The sequence below is a fragment of the Schistocerca piceifrons genome, chromosome 6 (assembly GCF_021461385.2).
Source record: "Schistocerca piceifrons isolate TAMUIC-IGC-003096 chromosome 6, iqSchPice1.1, whole genome shotgun sequence".
NCBI lineage: Eukaryota > Metazoa > Arthropoda > Insecta > Orthoptera > Acrididae > Schistocerca > Schistocerca piceifrons.
The window spans coordinates 529,799,361-529,821,400 of NC_060143.1; the positions used below are offsets into that span (position 1 = coordinate 529,799,361).

General features: G+C 43.6%; 1 protein-coding gene across 1 annotated transcript in view; it reads left to right on the forward strand.

Annotated features, from left to right (window-relative positions):
* LOC124802915 overlaps positions 1 to 22,040 on the forward strand; it is a 647,078-nt gene that overhangs the window by 250,985 nt on the left and 374,053 nt on the right. The gene's annotated exons all lie outside the window — the stretch shown is intronic.

Here is a 22,040-nt window from a genome sequence, read left to right on the forward strand (position 1 = left end):
ACAGCATCATGATGAGTCACATCCGTGTTTGGCGACATCGCGGTGAACGCACATTGGAAGCGTGTATTCGTCATCGCCATACTGGCGTATCACCCGGCGTGATGGTATGGGGTGCCATTGGTTACACGTCTCGGTCACCTCTTGTTCGCATTGACGGCACTTTGAACAGTGGACGTTACCTTTCAGATATGTTACGACCCGTGGCTCTATCCTTCATTCGATCCCTGCGAAACCGTCCATTTCAGCATGATAATGCACGACCGCATGTTGCAGGTCCTGTTCGGGCCTTTCTGGATACAGAAAATGTTCGACTGCTGCCCTGGCTAGCACATTCTCCAGATCTCTCACCAATTGAAAACGTCTTGTCAACGGTGGCCTAGCAACTAGCTCGTCACAATACGCCAATCACTACTCTTGATGAACTGTGGTATCGTGTTGAAGCTGCATGGGCAGCTGTACCTGTACACGCCATCCAAGCTCTGTTTGACTCAATGCCCAGGCGTATCAAGGCCGTTATTACGCCCAGATGTGGTTGTTCTGGGTACTGATTTCTCAGGAACTATGCACCCAAACTGCGTGAAAATTTAATCATATGTCAGTTCTAGTATAATATATTTGTCCGATGGATACCCGTTTATCATCTGCATTACTTCTTGGTGTAGCAATTTTAATGGCCAGTAGTGTAGGATACGAGCAATGAGGGCTCATATGTAGGCATATGGATAACCGTTTACTCTCGCTATATCTACGAGTGGAACAGGAAAGGAATCGACCTGCTGAGTATGTATGTAGAAGCAGATGTAGATGAAGATTCAGTGTAAACAGTTTCCCTAGTTGAAATATTGTACCTTCTTTCTGAAATAAGAATCAGTCTTTGGTGTGGTTTCATCGCGACATTGTCAGTGTGGTGGTTCCAGATTAAGTTTTTTGTATTTGTAATCCTTGGTTATTTATTTGAAGCGGCATCGTTTAAACTCATAGCCGGCCGGAGTGGCCGTGCGGTTCTAGGCGCTGCAGTCTGGAACCACGTGGCCGCTACGGTCGCAGGTTCGAATCCTGCCTCGGGCATGGATGTGTGTGATGTCCTTAGGTTAGTTAGGTTTTAGTAGTTCTAAGTTCTAGAGGACTGATGACCACAGCAGTTAAGTCCCATAGTGCTCAGAGCCATTTGAACCATTTAAATTCATAATAATCGTAACGGTCGTCATCAAGGATTAGGGCTTTCGACCAAGTTCATTTCATAAGTGCTCACGCTATCTCTTTAAGCAACCTCCAACTACTCTCTTTGTTACTGGACTATGTAGTTTTGAAGGTTATCTATCCTATCATTTGATGTACTTTTGACATGATCTTTCCAGTTTGTTTTCTCAATCACGTTTGTAATGACTCCTGCATTTAGTTCTTGTCTAATATCGATGTTTCCTTTATGGTTCAGTAATTAAAATCCCTCTACAAAGCGGAGAGACTTCATTTCTGATGATTCGATTAGTCGTAATTGATCCGATGTTTGGGTCCAGCATTCGCTACAACACAGCATCAACGGCAAGGCTGTTACTTTGCAAAGTTTACTTAACTTTCCATTGGCCTGTTATGTTTTAACATATGTTAAATGGTTCGCCAGAAATGTCAGAATGTGACCAATTTCAGCTCTACGTCATCTGACTTGGGAAATTTAAAGTCGCGCTCTAGATATTTCAACTTTTGTAATTATTAAATTATTTGAACTTATATAATATCTCGGCTCTTAGCGGTTCCATTCCTTGAAATGTCGTCAGTTTTATTTTATCTGCCGGTATTCTCATTTCATATTTAGTGGCCCTTTTACTCAACTTACGCTTTGAAATTTGAACCTTTTCTTCAGATTTTCATATAAGGGCCATGAAATTAAAATTCACAGTCTTGAACATGGCTGTTAACAACAACTATCAATAAACTTCCTTTTCTAAAGTAACCCACCCAGTCGCAGTAAGTTTATTTAAACTTGATCTAGATTTTGATACTACCATGAGATTCTTCCTCGGAAGTACATGACGTTACTTGGTTACATTAATCAAAACATGTTACTTGAACCACGAGCTAACCAGCTCAGATCACATACAGATAATTGTAATTAAAATCTCCAATGAAACTGCAGGAGCGAAATACGTATGGCTGTTCGACGTTTGCCTTTATTGAACATGCGTACGTATTTCACTTATTCATTTTTAATGGACATTTTAACTATAATTATCTGTATGTAACTTGAGTTGATTAGCTCGTGATTCATGTTAAATGTTTTGATTAACGTAACGAAGTAACATCACACGTAACATCACACACTTCTGCAGGAGATACACATAGAAGAATGGAAACCTGGGTAAAGTTTAGATGAATAAATTCCTACAACTGGCTTCTGGTTGCTTTATTGACTGCAGAAATTAAAATTACGGGTTCTTACTGTGTCGTTTAATATAACCAATCATTTGCGAGTAAACAGTGGACATAAACACTGCAGAGGGTGGGTGACAGTGGGCAACGCTGTTTAACTCCTTGATTAATGTCGGCATAGTCCACCACACTCCTGATAGTGCGGTTTTTACTTTATTAATTTTTGTATTATAACTAAATTGCCGCAGTCAAATGTGCTGAAATCCCATTTCCCCTATCCATCCCCATAACTTTTTCCGTTTTACCCTGTCACACCCCTTTTCATAATCGATAATATCGTGACAAGTTGGTAATCTGAGAACACTTCTTTTCTCACTTGCTTTTGCCATTAAGTCGATCGCACGCCGGACTGATCAACCACTCAATTTGTTTCGTTCCTCTTACAAGGAATATGTAACGGAATTTTTTTAGTACTCATGTGAAGATTCTCACACTTTCTATTGACCAGGGTCAATTACCACTTTTCGTATCATACAAATTCCTTGTCCAAATGACTTGGTAATTCTGTTTAACCTTCTGATAAGCTTATTAGACGGTAAACAATAGCATCATCTGCTCGGACGGTCTTTTAAGTCGTTTGAATCAAGAACAGCAGAGGGCATACAATGCTTGTTGGGAAACCCCAGGTATAGCTTCTGTTTCACTAAGTGAACTCCCATCAAATGTATGCATAATTTTTGCAACAGATCAAATCATTTATGAATATGTTGTTGTTGTGGTCTTCAGTCCGCAGACTGGTTTGTTGCAGCTCTCCATGCTACTCTGTCATGTGCAAGCTTCTTCATCTCCCAGTACTTACTGCAACCTACATCCTTCTGAATCTGCTTAGTGTATTCATCTCTTGGTCTCCCTCTACGATTTTTACTCTCCACGCTGCCCTCCAATGCTAAATTTGTGATCCCTTGATGCCTCAGAACATGTCCTACCAACCGGTCCCTTCTTCTTGTCAAGTTGTGCTACAAACTCCTCTTCTCCCCAATTCTATTCAATACCTCCTCATTAGTTATGTGATCTACCCATCTAATCTTCAGCATTCTTCTGTAGCACCACATTTCGAAAGCTTCTATTCTCTTCTTGTCCAAACTATTTATCGTCCATGTTTCACTTCCATACATGCCTACACTCCATACAAATACTTTCAGAAATGACTTCCTGCCACTTAAATCTATACTCGATGTTAGCAAATTTCTCTTCTTCAGAAACGCTTTCCTTACCATTGCCAGTCTATATTTTATATCCTCTCTACTTCGACCATCATCAGTTATTTTGCTCCCCAAATAGCAAAACTCCTTTACTACTTTAAGTGTCTCATTTCCTAATCTAATTCCCTCAGCATCACCCGACTTAATTTGACTACATTCCATTATCCTCGTTTTGCATTTGTTGATGTTCATCTTATATCCTCCTTTCAAGACACTGTCCATTCCATTCAACTGCTCTTCCAAGTCCTTTGCTGTCTCTGACTGAATTACAATGTCATCGGCAAACCTTAAAGTTTATATTTCTTCTACTCCGAATTTTTCTTTTGTTTCCTTTACTGCTTGCTCAATATACAGATTGAATAACATCGGGGAGAGGCTACAACCCTGTCTCACTCCCTCCCTAACCACTACTTCCCTTTCATGCCCCTCGACTCTTATAACTGCCATCTGGTTTCTGTACAATATACGTTGACGAAAAAAAGGTCGCAACATCAAAACATAATTGGCTGGTTGGTTTGAATGGTTTGGGGGAGGGGACCAAACAGCGAGGACATCGGTCGCATCGGATTAGGGAAGGATGGGGAAGTACGTCGGCCGTACTCTTTTCAAAGGAACCATCCCGTGATTTATCTGAAGCGAGTAAGGGAAATCACGGAAAATATAAATCAGGATGACCGGACGCGGGTTCCAATCGTTCTCCTTCGACTGCGAGTCCAGCGTGCTAACAACTGCGCCACGTCGCTCGGTAAAAGAGTTAATGTAGTGTAATGATATTTCGGAAATAAGTTTGTCTAGGTAACGTATTTTAGCATTCCAACATCACAGGTTAGTATAAGCGCGAGATAAGCCATTGCATATGTGAAATGTTGGAACGTTCATAACCGGTGTAACCGCAAGAATGTTGAATCGAAGCATGCAAAAATGTCTGCATTATGTTGTCCATGTGCAGGATGTCAATTCGTGGGATGGAGTACCGTGCCTGCTACACTTGGTCCGTCAGTGTAGGGACGGTTAACGCTGTCTGTGAATGACGCTGAAGTTGTAGTCCGATAATATCCCCTATGTGCTCGACTGCAGACAGAGCTGATTATCAAGCAGGCTAAGGCAAAATGTCGACATTCGGTAAAGCATATTGGGTTACAACAGCGGTATGTGGGCAAGCGTTATCCTGTTGGAAAACACCACTTGAATACTGTTGTTGAATGGCAGTACAACAGGTCGAAATACCAGGTTAACGCACAGAGTTGCACCGTGGAAGAACCGGCTTTCATCGGAATACACAACTGATCTCCATCATGCCGTCCAATGAGCTTTCACTTGACATCACTGACGTCGCAAATGGCGGTTTGGAGTCACCGGAATGCACACTACAGGGCCTCTAGCTCAGAGATGTCCATGAAGTAACCGATTTGTAACAGTTCGTTGTGTCACTGTGGTCCCAACTGGTGTTGAAATTGGTGCTGCAGATACAGTACGACGCGCTAGAGCCAGATGCTGAACACGGTGGTCTTCCCTCTCGATAGTACCCCAGGTGGCCGGCCAGAGCAGGGTCTTCTTGCGACCCGTAGTTTCTCGTGACCACCGCTGACATCAGTCATGTATAGTGGCTACAGTGCTGCCAAGTCTTTCTGCAGTATAGCAGAAGGAACAACCATCTTCTCGTAGCCCTATAACATGACGTCGTTCAAACTCAGTGAGGTGTTCACAGTGACATCTTTGACACCTTAAAGGCGTTCTTGACTCACATCAACTCTCCGCGTCCAATCTCAAAGGTATCGTATATAAAGTACACAAGCGGCAAGACGCAGTCAATACCTTCGCTGCGCAGTGCCGATGGTACTGTTACCGACGACTGTGCCGCTAAAGCGGAGTTATTGAACGCAGTTTTCCGAAATTCCTTCACCAGGGAAGATGAATGGAATATTCCAGAATTTGAAACACGAACAGCTGCTAGCATGAGTTTCTTAGAAGTAAATACGTTAGGGGTTGCGAAGCAACTCAAATCGCTTGATACGGGCAAGTCTTCAGGTCTAGATTGTATACCGATTAGGTTCCTTTCAGATTACGCTGATAGAATAGCTCCCTACTTAGCATTCATATACAACCGCTCGCTCACCGATAGATCTGTACCTACAGATTGGAAAATTACGCAGGTCGCACCAGTGTTTAAGAAAGGTAGTAGGAGTAATCCATCTAACTACAGACCTATATCATTGACGTTGGTTTGCAGTAGGGTTTTGGAGCATATACTGTAGTCAAACATTATGAATCACCTCGAAGGGAACGATCTGTTGATACGTAATCAGCATGGTTTCAGAAAACATCGTTCTTGTGCAACGCAGCTAGCTCTTTATTCGCACGAAGTAATGGCCGCTATCGACAGGGGATCTCAAGTTGACTCCGTATTTCTAGATTTCCGGAATGCTTTTGACACCGTTCCTCACAAACGACTTCTAATCAAGCTGCGGGCCTGTGGGGTATCGTCTCAGTTGTGCGACTGGATTCGTGATTTCCTATCAGGAAGGTCCCAGTTCGTAGTAATAGACGGCAAATCATCGAGTAAAACTGAAGTGATATCAGGTGTTCCCCAGGGAAGCGTCCTGGGACCTCTGCTGTTCCTGATCTATATAAATGACCTGGGTGACAATCTGAGCAGTTCTCTTAGGTTGTTCGCAGATGATGCTGTAATTTACCGTCTAGTAAGGTCATCCGAAGACCAGTATCAGTTGCAAAGCGATTTAGAAAAGATTGCTGTATGGTGTGGTAGGTGGCAGTTGACGCTAAATAATGAAAAGTGTGAGGTGATCCACATGAGTTCGAAAAGAAATCCGTTGGAATTCGATTACTCGATAAATAGTACAGTTCTCAAGGCTGTCAATTCAACTAAGTACCTGGGTGTTAAAATTACAAACTTCAGTTGAAATGAAATGTCGTGTGGCTAGGGCCTCCCGTCGGGTAGACCGTTCGCCTGGTGCAGGTCTTTCGATTTGACGCCACTTCGGCGACCTGCGCGTCGATGAGGATGAAATGATGATGATTAGGACAATACAACACCCAGTCCCTGAGCGGAGAAAATCTCCGACCCAGCCGGGAATCGAACCCGAGCCCTTTGGATTGACAGTCTGTCACGCTGACCACTCAGCTACCTGGGGCGGACAAACTTCAGTTGGAAAGACCACATAGATAATATTGTGGGGAAGGCGAGCCGCAGGTTGCGTTTCATTGGCAGGACACTTAGAAGATGCAACAAGTCCACTAAAGAGACAGCTTACACTACACTCGTTCGTCCTCTGTTAGAATATTGCTGCGCGGTGTGGGATCCTTACTAGGTGGGATTGACGGAGGACATCGAAAGGGTGCAAAAAAGGGCAGCTCGTTTTGTATTATCACGTAGTAGGGGAGAGAGTGTGGCAGATATGATACGCGAATTGCGATGGAAGTCATTACAGCAAAGACGTTTTTCGTCGCGGCGAGATCTATTTACGAAATTTCAGTCACCAACTTTCTCTTCCGAATGCGAAAATATTTTGTTGAGCCCACCCTACATAGGTAGGAATGATCATCAAAATAAAATAAGAGAAATCAGAGCTCGAACAGAAAGGTTTAGGTGTTCGTTTTTCCCGCGCGCTGTTCGTAAGTGGAATGGTAGGGAGATAGTATGATTGTGGTTCGACGAACCCTCTGCCAAGCACTTAAATGTGAATTGCAGAGTAGTCATGTAGTTGTAGATGTAGATGTATCTAACGCTGACGATCTTGTGTAAGAGGATTGGAATGTGATGCATGAGAAAATCAAAGAGACGCTAAATATCCCTCAGAATACTGGCTTTACTGATTCAGATAAGGAGGCAGTAGTATTTATCATATACAGTATTTATATAGAATATAGTGACTAAATGTTTAATTAATATCTATACTGAACACTGAAGCTTCCTGAAGGATTAGGACTATCTTCGGGGACGTAAAAGGTATTTAGAACTTGCCTTTCGCGGGCAGTTCGTTTACTAAATGGGCTAATCAGGCAGGACTCACAGCGTTAGCACCTCTCCGTTACTTTCCCAACTTAACCGAACTACTGCTGGGTAACCAGTTGGACTAGCACTCTTTTTTTTTTCGGGACTACCATTCAGGCACAGTGTGTAGGGTGGACACTAAAAATAAAATGAGGAGAAACACGTATGAAATTTAACTGATTTTATTTGGTTAAACATTAACATAACCTGAAAATCATTAGTGTAGTATTACTAGTGATAGGTGATTGACAGGTCTCAAAAATAAGTTTTCTTCTACTTTATGTTCTTGTTTGATTGCTGATGGTCGATAAATACTGGAATGTCTACACGACAGAGCTAAAGCCTCGAGGCTGGCTAAGAGGGAGTTAAAGTCATCGGTCCCTGTACGAGATGGAAAGATCTAAAAATTGTGAGACAACCCTTAAATATCCATCGAGTATCACCTTTGCGCAAAATTGACTCTTTGTAACGAAAAATAAACAAATAAAAGTTTTCCCACTGATAAAAACATCAAAGCAACTTTCATTACTTTACTCAACGGTATCATGACATAGCAACACAAAATTGGAAGGAGATAACTCTCCGTTATGTCTGGTGTTTGAATAGAGAGGGCGTGTTTACGGAGTTTCTTCGCTAAAAACAATATTTGCTGCTTGCTCTGTTAATTATTGCAGTACCAGAGCGCCGATACACAGGTCATTCAGGACATTTTGTCCGCCTACTTAATAGCCAGTATGTCCACCTTTTCACAGATAACAGCGGCGACGTGTCGTGGCATGGAGACAGGGAGGCCTTCGTAGGTCGCTGGACGATGTTGGCACCACGTCTACACACACTAGTCACTTAAGTCTCGTCAATTCAGGGGAAGGGGGCGATGAGCTCTGACGCCTCGTTAATCACATCCCAAATGCGTTCGATTGGGTTCAGATATGGCGAGATGGCGGCCAGCACATCAATTGGAACTCGACACTGTGGTCCTGAAACCACTCCACCACACTCTTGGCCTTGTGGAAGGCGCATTATCTTGCTGAAAAACGCCACTGCCGTCAGAAAACGCATTCGTCATGAAGATGTGTACGTGGTCTGCAACTAGCGTACGCTGCTGCTTGGCCGTCATGGTGCCTTGCACGGGCTCCACTGGAGCCATGAGTATCCACGTGAATGCTCCCAGAGCATAACGGAGCCGCCGCCTGTTTGTCTCCATCCCGCAGTGTAGGAGCTGTCCCACTGGAAGACGACGTGATGTAGAAGGTATCGGAATTCGTAAGTTCTTCAACGGCTGCCTTTGCGCCAACGTCCAGTGCCGATGATCTCGTGACCATTTTAGTCGCAGTTGCCTATGTCGTGGTTTTAACATTGGCACGTTCATGGTTCGTCGGCTGTGGAGGGTACTCTGCCCAGCATTAAAGTCCGATGTTAGTTCCGCCACACTTCGCCGCCTTTCCTGTTTTACCAGTCCGCCCAGTCTACGACGTCCGACATCTGTAATGAGGGATGGTCGCCCATCCTCACGACGTTTGGACGAGGTTTCATCTTGGTTTCGCCACGTGTTGAAGACACTCACCACTGGAACTCCTGGAACACTCGACAAGCCGTGCAGTTTCCGAAATGCTCTGCCGAGCCTTCGGGCCATTACAATCTGCCCTCTGTCAAGCTCAGCCGGTCCGAGTGGCCGTGCGGTTCTAGGCGCTACAGTCTGGAGCGCAGTGACCGTTACGGTCGCAGGTTCGAATCCTGCCTCGGGCATGGATGTGTGTGATGTCCTTCGGTCAGTTAGGTTTAATTAGCTCTAAGTTCTAGGCGACTGATGATCTCAGAAGTTAAGTCGCATAGTGCTCAGAGCCATTTGAACCATTTGTCAAGCTCAGATAGATCGCGCGCTTCCTCATTCTAAACACGAACAGCACGATTACTAACACTACGTGCATAGTGCGGTGTCTGACTAGCGGTCATTCCCCAGCCGGTGACGCCGCTGTCGCCTGGACGGGTTTGTGTCGATCGTAGGTCGGTGCTCATAATTCTCTGGGTGATCTGTGTAACTGACATAATGTCACTACTTACTGCATCACGTGAGGACACTGATTTGGATACCGTATTCCCATTTATCTCTGACCATTCAGATTCCAGTTTTCCACAGTTTCCCCAAATCGCGTGAGACCACTGCCGGAATTTATATTGCGAATAATATCGTCCTCTTCGGTTAATGAATTATTCGGTTATTTACGACGTTATGGCATGTACCACGTAAACAGTCCACTAGAAAAAATGGTTGAATTGGCTCTGAGCACTATAGGACTTAACATCTTTGGTCATCAGTCCCCTAGACTTAGAACTACTTATGCCTAACTAACCAAAGGACATCACACACATCCATCCCGAGGCAGGATTCGAACCTGCGACCGTATCGACCGCGCGGTTCCAGACTGAAACGCCTAGAACCACTCGGCCACTACGGCCGGCAGTCCATTACAAGATACAGAGACTAATATTCACATATTTTCTTCGTGAAGGCGGACTCATTTCACCAAATGATTCCTTTCATTAATACAATCCGAGGATAGTTTGGAGTGACAGCAATATTTTGATTCGTCACCACAGAGATGGACGTGCGATACTGAGGCAATGTTATATATTTTTTTGAAGACAGTGACATGAGCGAGGAAGCGTGGCATACATTTTGCTACACACGCATCTTGATGGCTTGTTGGGGGGGAAGTTTGTATACTACTGGCCATTAAAATTGCTACACCACGAAGATGACGTGCTACAGACACGAAATTTAACCGACAGAAAGAAGATGCTCTGATATGCAAATGATTAGCTTTTCAGAGCATTCACAAAAGGTTGGCGCCGGTGGCGACACCTACAACGTGCTGACATGAGGAAAGTTTCCTACCGATTTCTCATACACAAGCAGCAGTTGGCCGGCGTTGCCTGGTGAAACGGTGTTGTGATGCCTCGTGTAAGGAGAAGAAATGCGTACCATCAAGTTTCCGACTTTGATAAAGGTCGGGTTGTAGCCTATCGCAATTGCGGTTTATCGTATCGAGACATTGCTGCTCGCTTTGGTCGAGATCCAATGACTGTTAGCAGAATATGGGATCGGTGGGTTCAGGAGAGTAATACGCAAGGCCGTGCTGGATCCCAACGGCTTCTTGTCACTAGCAGTCGAGATGACAGGCATCTTATCCACATGGCTGTAACGGATCGTGCAGCCACGTCTCGATCCCTGAGTCAACAGATGGGGACGTTTGCAAGACAACCACCATCTGCACGAACAGTTCGACGACATTTGCAGCAGCATGGACTATCAGCTCGGAGACCATGGCTGCGGTTACCCTTGACGCTGCATCACAGACAGGAGCGTCTGCGATGGTGTACTCAACGACGAACCTGGGTGCAGGAATGGGAAAACGCCATTTTTTCGGATGAATCCAGGTTATGTTTACAGCGTCATGATGGTCGCATCCGTGTTTGGCGCCATCGCGGGCACATTGGAAGCGTGTAATCGTCGTCGCCATACTGGCGTATCCCCCGGAGTGATGGTATGGGGTGCCATTGGTTACACGTCTCGGTCACCTCTTGTTGTCATTGACGGCACTTTGAACACTGGAAGTTACAATTCAGATGTGTTACGACCCGTGTCTCTGCACTTTATTCGATCGTCGCGAAACCCTACATTTCAGCAGGATAATGCACGACTGCTTGTTGTAGGTCCTGTACGGGCCTTTGTGGATACAGAAAATGTTCGACTGCTGCCCTGGCCAGCACATTCTCCAGCTCTCTCACAAATTGAAAACATCTGGTAAATGGTGGCCTAGCAACTGGCTCGTCGCAATACTCCAGTCACTACTCTTGATGAACTGTGGAATCGTGTTGAAGCTGCATGGGCAGCTGTACCCGTAAACGCCATCCAAGCTCTGTTTGACTCAATGCCCAGGCGTATCAAGGCCGTTTTGACGGCCAGAGGTGGTTGTTCTGGGTACTGATTTCTCGCGATCTATGCCCCCAAATTGCGTGAAAATGTAATCACGTGTCAGTTCTAGTATAATATATTTGTCCAATGAATACACGTTTATCATCTGCATTTCTTCTTGGTGTAGCAATTTTAGTGGCCAGTAGTGTACATTGGCCAGGCGGCTGCTGTGACCGAGCGGTTCTAGGCGCTTCAATCCGGATCCGTGCTTCTGCTAATGTCGCAGGTTCGAATCTTGCCTCGGGTGTGGATGTGTGTGATGTCCTTAGGTTAGCTACGCTTAAGTAGTTCTAAGTCTAGAGGACTGATGACCTCAGATGTTAAGTCCCATAGTGCTTAGAGCCATTTGAACCATTTTTGTACATTGGCCGCTTCTTGCGGAGGAAGTGAGAGCGAGGCCGTTGAAACTCAGCGGAGAAGATGAAAACAATGTCAGCCAAAGGTCGCATGCAAAAGAAATTTTAGTCTCATAGTTAACTGTCAAAGATATTTATAAAAGCAGGAACTACACATTAACTTCAATAAAAGCTTAGTTGAGAAGCACTGTGTTGTTTGGGTATTTATTTATTCCAGACTGCTATTAGGCCAGTTCCTCCTCCCTCCTCTTTCCATCTCTTCATCTCCTCTCCGTCTATCGACTATATACTCCTCGCCCCCCCCCCTCCCCATCTGCCCATCCGCTCCTCCTCTATCTCCTCCTCCTTCCCTTTCTCTCCCTGTTCCTCTCCACTCTGTCCATCCCTTTGTCTCTGTGCATATATTGCTCTCTTCCTTTCTCTGTCGATTTTCTCTGCCCTCCTCTCTCTGTCTTTCTCCTCCCTTTCAACAACCATATCCTCCTCCCGCTGTCAGCCGCTGCCATCCGCTGGTATACCACCTGCAAAGCAGTCTGATACTACCCACACAACACGCCGGCCCTGCAGGAAATCCGGGCAGTTGTTTGGTACTTTACATTAAGGAAGAACTACGGACGGAAATTTATTCAGAGACCAAGAACGCTAAATATTATTTATTTCACATGGCCGGTTTCGACAGAAGCTACTTGTAACCTTTGGAAATTTAAAGTGCATAATTGCGTGGAATGTCAGATCCCTTAATCGGGCAGGTAGGTTAGAAAATTTAAAAAGGGAAATGGATAGGTTAAAGTTAGATATAGTGGGAATTAGTGAAGTTCGGTGGCATTAGGAACAAGACTTTTGGTCAGGTGAATACAGAGTTATAAATACAAAATCAAATAGGGGTAATGCAGGAGTAGGTTTAATAATGAATAAACAAATAGGAGTATGGGTAAGCAACTACAAACAGCATAGTGAACGCATTATTGTGCCCAAGATAGACACGAAGCCCACGCCTACTACAGTAATACAAGTTTATATGCCAACTAGCTCTGCAGATGATGAAGAAATTGATGAAATGTATGATGAGATAAAAGAAATTACTCAGGTAGTGAAGGGAGAGAAGGAAACATAGTAGGGGAATACGGATTGGGGCTAAGAAATGAAAGAGGAAGCCGCCCGGTAGAATTTTGCACAGAGCATAACTTAATCATAGCTAACACTTGGTTTAAGAATCATGAAAGAAGGTTGTATACATGGAGGAACCCTGGAGATACTAAAAGGTATCAGATAGATTATATAATAATAACACAGAGATTGAGGAACCAAGTTTTAAATTGTAAGACATTTCCAGGGGCAGATGTGGACTCTAACCACAATCTATCGGTTATGAACTGTAGATTAAAACTGAAGAAACTGCAAAAAGGTGGGAATTTAAGGAGATGGGATCTGGATAAACTGAAAGATCCAGAGGTTGTGCAGAGTTTCAGGAGAGCATAAGGGAACAATTGACAGGAATGGAAGAAAGAAATACAGTAGAAGAAGAATGGGTAGCTTTGAGGGATGAAATAGTGAAGGCAGCAGAGGATCAAATAGGTAAAAAGACGAGGGCTAGTAGAAACCCTTGGGTAACAGAAGAAATATTGAATTTAATTGATGAAAGGAGAAAATATAAAAATGCAGTAAATGAAGCAGGCAAAAGGGAATACAAACGTCTCAAAAATGAGATCGACAGGAAGTGCAAAATGGCTAAGCAGGGATGGCTAGAGGACAAATGTAAGGATGTAGAGGCTTATCTCACTAGTGGTAAGATAAATACTGCCTACAGGAAAATTAAAGACACCTTTGGTGAAAGGAGAACCACTTGCATGAATATCAAGAGCTTTGATGGAAACCCAGTTCTAAGCAAAGAAGGGAAAGCAGAAAGGTGGAAGGAGTAAATAGAGGGTCTATACAAGGGCGATGTACTTGAGGACAATATCATGGAAATGAAAGAGGGCATAGATGAAGAAGAAATGGGAAATATGATACTGCGTGAAGAGTTTGACAGAGCACTGAAAGACCTGAGTCGAAACAAGGCCCCCGGAGTAGACCACATTCCATTAGAACTACTGACAGCCTTGGGAGAGACAGTCGTGACAACACTCGACCATCTGGTGAGCTAGATGTATGAGACAGGCGAAATACCCTCAGATTTCAAGAAAAATATAATAATTCCAATCCCAAAGAAAGCAGATGTTGACAAATGTGAAAATTACCGAACTATCAGTTTAATAAGTCACAGCTGCAAAATACTAACGCGAATTCTTTACAGAAGAATGGAAAAACTGATAGAAGCCGACCTCGGGGAAGATCACTTTGGATTCCCTAGAAATGTTGGAACACGTGAGGCAATACTGACCCTACGACTTATCTTAGAAGAAAGACTAAGGAAAGGCAAACCTACGTTTCTAGTATTTGTAGACTTGGAGAAAGCTTTTGACAATGTTGTTTGGAATACTCTCTTTAAAATTCTGAAGGTGGCAGGGGTAAAATACAGGGAGCGAAAGGCTATTTACAAATTGTACAGAAACCAGATGGCAGTTATAAGAGTCGAGGGGTATGAAAGGGAAGCAGTGTTTGGGAAGGGAGTGAGACAGGCTTGTAGGCTCTTCCCGATGTTATTCAGTCTGTATACTGAGCAAGTAAAGGAAACGAAAGAAAAGTTCGGAGTAGGCATTAAAATCCTTGGAGAAGAAATAAAAACTTTGAGGTTTGCCGATGACATCGTAATTCTGTCAGAGACAGCAAAGGACTTGGAAGAGAAGTTGAACGGAATGGACAGTGTCTTGAAAGGAGGGTATAAGATCAACATCAACTAAAGCAAAACGAGGATAATGGAATGTAGTCGAATTAAGTCGGGTGATGTTGAGAATATTAGATTAGGAAATGAGACACTTAAAGTAGTAAAGGAGTTTTGCTATTTGGGGAGCAAAATAACTGATGATGGTCGAAGTAGAGAGGGTATAAAATGTAGGCTGGCAATGGCAAGGAAAGCGTATCTGAAGAAGAAAAAATTGTTAACATCGAGTATAGATTTAAATGTCAGGAAGTGGTTTCTGAAAGTATTTGTATGGAGTGTAGCCATGTATGGAAGTGAAACGTGGACGATAAATAGATTAGACAAGAAGAGAATAGAAGCTTTCGAAATGTGGTGCTACAGAGGAATGCTGAAGATTAGATGGGTAGATCACGTAACTAATGAGGAGGTATTGAATAGAATTGGGGATAAGAGGAGTTTGTGTCACAACTTGACTAGAAGAAGGGATCGGTTGGTAGGACATGTTCTGAGACATCGAGGGACCACCAATTTAGTATTGGAGGGCAGCGTGGAGGGTAAAAATCGCAGAGGGAGACCAAGAGATGAATACACTAAGCAGATCCAGAAGGATGTAGGCTGCAGCAGGTACTGGGAGATGAAGAAGCTTGCACAGGATAGAGTAGCATGGAGAGCTGCATCGAACCAGTCTCAGGACTGAAGACCACAACAACAAAAAATTACCCGTCACATAGTCCGAACACATTCCATTGATAACAGAGCGTAGGCACATTAGTTTGTTACTAATAACAAGATGAAGAGATACAATACTCACTGTCTTCGCCTTCTCGGCTAAGGTTGAATGGCCTCACTCACGCTACGTTCCCAAGAAGTGAGCAATGTACGAAGTTCCTCCTGACACACCATCAAGTCACATGTATTGTACGTCCTTATCTTCTTGTTTTTGACAGACCAATGTGACTACGCTGTGTTATCAGCGGAGTGTTCTCCCACTATGTGGTTGGTAAGTATCCACTTTAAATTTCCGAAGATCAGATTACGAAAACAAGCTCCTGTCGAAACTGGTTATCATGAAGCATTTGGCTTGGTTTCAGAAGAAATTTCGTTGCATAAAATCGGCAGATCGCTCCCCTCACATTAACATGTGTAACCTAAGGAAGGACTATTTTTCACCCCTATGTCCACCCCTATGCGAGGTGTCCTTACCCTCATATCCCCTCTTTCCAGACATAATGTGATATGTGTACCAAGTTTGATTGAAATCGATTCTATGGTTTGAAGAGGTGGAACGTAGAGGCATACATACATATGTATACACAAAGATTAATGGTTGATGGAGAAGGATAAGTGTATCGTTTGAAGTCAGGGACCCTGGTCCGGAAACAATAGATTGGAAAGTTATAAACGAATATCGTTGCTTTCCCTAATTTGGGAGGAGGTAGTAGAGACCAAAACAAAAACAAATTTCCAGTAAACATGGATTCTAAAGTGCATCCCTTTTTCATCGTTGGTTCTGTGGAATACATCTCTTCTACTGAACAAATGCTCATAACTCTTTAGGTGTGCATTTCAGAGCGAACATGTACTGGACCATTTGTTCTTGTTTCGATCCATACTACCTCTTCCCACAATATGGACAGAAAAGAGCTTGTGGTAGAAAAGGTCCACTGTCAGGGTGTCAGTGATTTTCGCTTGCAGTTTTGTACTCGGTCGTTTCCGGAGCAGGTTCCGTTGCCTCAGATTAACACGCTTATCATTCCCTATATCCTTGAAATTTGTAATATCATCACGCAATCATCCTATATAGAGATATGATAGGAGTACTTCAGTACACCATCAAAGACTTTATATAACTTTTACAAACTGTATTTTATCAAGCCTGATACCTCACACTAGAGTTGGGACAACTTTAAGGAAAAACACATGAAGGTAGACCCGAATGTTTCGCCATACACTTTATTGCTTAGCAAAAATATTATAACTACAACTTTAAAAAATTGTTAAAAGAATATCAACGCTGACAATCATTTTAAAAACTCAAACAGGCTCAATTCAATAATAACAAACTTTAACAATTTATATAATTAAGAGCAGGGCTTGAAACCAGGAGTGTAGAGTTTCCAAGTACAAGAAAGAGGACACGCCATCTCTGTATGACTGCAAGCGATTCAAGAAACAATTTTATCAGTAAAATTAATTAAAATGACAGGCACTAAATGTACTAATAATTTCCTAGCATGGGGAACACAAGTGCACAACGGCCATCCAAAATACAGAAAGCCTAACAAGTCACGCCACCGATTGTGGCTGTTGGAAAGCCCATAAAAGTGTATAAACCGTAATAAAAAAATCCCTTAATCAATGACATACACAATCCCCCAAAATATAGCCAAAGCTGTGAAGGGATACAATTTAAATGTGACTAACAACTGGCACATACCAGCAGAAATATTGATAATGACCCTTAATAAAAATACAAATGCTCAAATACAAGGTAAGCTGGGAGGACATGCAATTTAAATGTGACTCAGAACTCGTACACACCAGCAGAAAAGTTGACGGTGGCCATAGTAAAAATACAAGTGCCCAAAATACAAGATAGGTTGCGAGCACATGTAATTTAAATGTGACTCCCAACTGGTACACACCAGAAGAAACGTTCGAAATTACCCTTAATAAAAATCAAATTGCCCAAAATACAAGATAAGTTCGGAGGACATGTAATTTAAATGAGACTCCCAACTGGTACACACCAGCAGAATACAAGGAAAGCTGAGAAATACGGCACACGATTATCACAGCCAAGAAGGAACAAGCAGGCAAGTTCCCCAATGAGTGGAGTTAGCTAATGACTGTAGATGAAAGGACAGGTTCAACAGTTTATATTGATAAACTGTACGGGCCTTTCTGGATACACTTTTTTTTTCACTAGCTGCTTATATTTTATGACTCACCGTCTAATTTCTTATGGTGGGTCGCATGTTGCCACTTAGCCGCTCTGACTGGGTCTGGGGTCCGGAGTGACTGAAAGTAACACCACACCGGCTCCCGTCCCCACTCACACCGTTGCCCGTGTCCCGCCACGTGGAGGCGGGCTCTGTTTAGATCCATTTGATATCTTTTTTTTTTGTTGTTGTTGTGCAGCATTAGAAAAACTTATAACTAATACAAAATCAAGTAAGATATTAATAAACAAAACGAAATTAAATATTTAGAAAGAAGGAAGGAAGAGAACTGAATAGAGAAGGGATCACCTGGTTGTGGGCGGCGGCCCGGGTCTTGGAATGACCCTCAAGACGCTGGCCGTTGCTCACCATGCCTTTAACATCTACCATCATAAAAACTAACTCAACTAGAAGAGATTAGGGTACGTTAAAGCTAGAAACTAAGACTAAGACCTCCATGTCCAGCCTGCTAAACTATTTACGATATACAGTAGAGAGGTAACTGATTTTGTGCTTGGCTCAAAGTTGCTAATGAAGGGGTACTTGTGGTAAAAGCAATAAGGTAATGACGCTAACGGTTTGTGTTGAGCCTACAAGGCTCCTAGTAGAGTACATCAGGCGCAAGCACCTCCCGGCCCCGCCGACAACACGACCTGAACGGTGGTTTTCCCCGATCTACCATAGGTATCCGTCGGGTTGGGCTCAAAAGAGAGGGACCACAATTAAGATCCTTCCATCCAGACTGTGCGCTGCCTCTTAACGGAAGGCGTAGGTCCCTTGCCTTGAAGAGGTACCTAGCTTTAAGCTCTTATTAGACATGGAGATGCTGTTAACTATTTACATATAAGGTGCAATCTGTTTTTAGGATTGTGTGTGACTTGTGCACCTCTTGTCAGTTGTTCCAGACTGTTCTTTGAAGTGGACTTGGTTGACACTATGGATCATCCGCGCTGGACGCTTCAATATCTGTGTTGGTGCCCTGGTCTGTATCTGTTTCTTCTTCATCACTCGTGGTGACAATCATATCTGTGTCCCCCTGGGCATCGTGATGTCTGTTTGGACCGACTTGCCTTCGGTAGGGTCTGTTGCGCAAGTATTCTACTTGTTGGATCTTCGAGATTTCGTCCGTTAGTTTGTTGAGTTCAGTCCACCTTTCCGGGTCGCGTATTATGGCATGTAGTTCGTTCTGTGTGTTCAGGCGATTTATGTCTACTGTGTGTCTTATGTTCGTGCGTTGTCCGCAGAAGAAGACAGTATGTTCAGAGGAACCTTCTTCCCCGCATGTGCATCTATTAGTCTGCTGCAGACTCACGCGGTACAGGTGCGTGGGATAAGGGCCATGTCCTGTGATGAAATGTACCATACCGCGGATGGGATCAATATGTTTTAGTTTTAGTGTTTCCCGGATGTCAGGGAAGACGTTGCATGCACGGCGGCCCTTATCGCTGTTGGTCCACTCGCTCTGCCGGGTATGCACTTGCCATGCTCTGAGTTGGCGTGTTGTCTCAATCGGTACACCAGTGATCTGCCGAACCTGGTCTATTCTCCCCATCCTAAGCCAGTACATTGCTGCGCGGTACCTGATGGTGATATCTATGGGGAAGATTCCCATGACGACACATAGTGCGTCAGTTGATGTTGTGTTGAATGCCCCTGTTAGTCGAAGTAGAACAGTTCTTTGGCCTCGACGTACAATGGTTCTGTTGGTTGAGAGATTTAACCTGTGGGCCCATGTACTGGCAGCAAAGCATAGTACTGACTCGAAGAGAGCGCAATGGTATGTTCGTGTCACTGACAGGGGTAGTCTGAATTGTACCGAATGTAGCCTAGCCAGTTTGTGTAGTATCTTTTCTGCTTTGTTTGTGCATATTCGCATGTGTTCGTGGAAGTTCCATCGTTCATCAATGTATACTCCTAGATGGCGTGTGACTGCTAGTCTTTTTATGTTTGTGTCCCCGATTTTGACTATTGGCTTCCTGCGCAGGATACCCTTTAGCAATATATAAGTTGTTTTGTTTCCTGCTATCTTTAATTTATTATCTGTGCACCATTGGGTTATTGTCCTAAGTGTTCCATTGGCTCTTTCTTCTAGCTGGGCACGGTTGTTTGCTGAAACTACGACGAGTAGATCATCAGCATAAGCGACAACTCCATCTGTCAGGATGTGCTCCTCTAGTAACTGTAGGAGTGGTTCTATAACTATGTCTCAGAAGATGGGGACTATGTCCCAGAATATGGGCCTTTCTGGATACAGAAAATGTTCGACTGATGCCCTGGCCAGCACCAATTGAAAACGTCTGGTCAATGGTGGCCAAGCGACTGGCTCGTCACAATACGCCAGTCACTAGTCTTGATGAACTGTAGTATCGTGTTGAAGCAGCATGGGCAGCTGTACCTGTACACGCCATCCAAGCTCTGTTTGACTCAATGCCCAGGCGTATTAAGGCCGTTATTTCGGCCAGAGGTGGTTGTTGTGGGTACTGATTTCTCAGGATCTATGCACCCAAATTGCGTGAAAATGTAATCACATGTCAGTTCTAGTATAATATATCTGTCCAATGAATACCCGTTTATCATGTGCATTTCTTCTTGGTGCAGCAATTTTAATGGCCAGTAGTGTAACAGGTCCAATTCCACAGTAACGTAGTCGTGGAGATGCAATAAGAAAACAACATCACTCAGATGTGATGGAGCGCTTACTTCTAGGATTCCAAAACTGAGTGTTTTTGCCTCTAATCTGGGCCGGGAATTTTGCGACCAGGTGGCACGCAACGTCGGCTGCTCTTCTCGCAAATCGCCAATGCCAGTCCATGGGCGAGCCGACAAGGCTTGCCTCCGACCGATTTAACCACCCGCGACTTCTCGAGTCACGTACCGGACATGCCGAGGCCCCGAAAAGCAACAACTTGCCAACCGCCTACCCTCCAGCCAACTGACTGTACCAGGGCACACACGCCTCGACCAAAGACCCCAGCTCGCGACATGATCTGATATCAGCAACCCAAGTAGTTAATGGCCTCAGCGCAGTGCCATGGCTCAAAGCTATTCGCAGAGTAATTCGGATATCCAGGAAACGTAGGAGAGAAATATTCTTCTGTCGTTCCTGTGCGACGAGTATAGATTCAAGACAAATTGGGATCCAAGATGGAAGGAGATTCTCTGAACCTTTGATTTCTATGGTTTTTGCCTCACTCAGTCGTTTACTGCTCGTTCTTCTAAATCACAAATTGTGACTGAATGTCAATAATAATAATAATAATATATGCTTTTTTGTGTTTATATAGCCTTTTGCATGAGCATACCAACTAAAAGATTGTGTTGCTGTCGCCGTCCAATTTGAAACTCTGGGATCGATAAACAGTGACAATATTTCTGTTCAGTCCTACAGATGGGATCGAACCAGTGCCATTTGATCCAGATCATTTGTGCCATTAATGTGCGTAACTGCTGTTTTAGAGCAGTGGGTTGAGTGACATTGATCTGGCGCCAACGTTTTATTCAGTTATTTGAACTATCCAGGTAGGCACATTCGGCCGAAGTAATCAATAATCCGCTTACAATTAATTAAGATGAGGCGACAGAGGGGTTCTGCAACAAGATAATCATAAAAGTGCACCGACGATTTCTTTAATCAGCCTTCTCGAATGGGACACTATACTTTGTCACTAATGACATCGATTCCCATCTGTTCCCTGAACGTTTATCATTTTAAAGTGGCCTTATCTTGTGTGATGACGTGATAGAAGAAGAAACAGAAGTCGATAGAGAAGAGACAGGAGACCCATTATTAGAACCAGAATTTAGAAGAGCGTTGTGAATCTTAAAATAAGATAAGGCAGGAGGGATGGATAATATTCCACCGGAATTTCTAAAATCATTGGGTGCAAGAGGAAAAAAACGATAATGACGTTTGTGTATAGATTGTATTAGACCGGCGATATACTTAGAGACTTTCGGAAAAACATTATCCACACAATTCCCAAGACCGTAAGAGCCGACAAGTGTGAGAATTGTCGCACAATCAGCTTAACAGTTGATACATCCAAGCTACTGACAAGAATAACAAACAGAAGAAAGGGAAAGAAAATTGAGGCTCTGTCAGATGATGAACAGTTTGGCTGTAGGAAAGGTGAAGGCACCAGAGAGGGAATTCTGACGTTCCAGTTGATAATGGAAGACTGAATAAAAATCAAGACACGACGTAGTAGATGAAGTTAAGGAAATCTGCTACCTAGGCAAGAAAATAACCAATGACGGATGGTGCAAGGAGGACATCTAAAGCAGACTAGCACTGGCAAAAATGGCATTTCTGGTTCAAAAATATT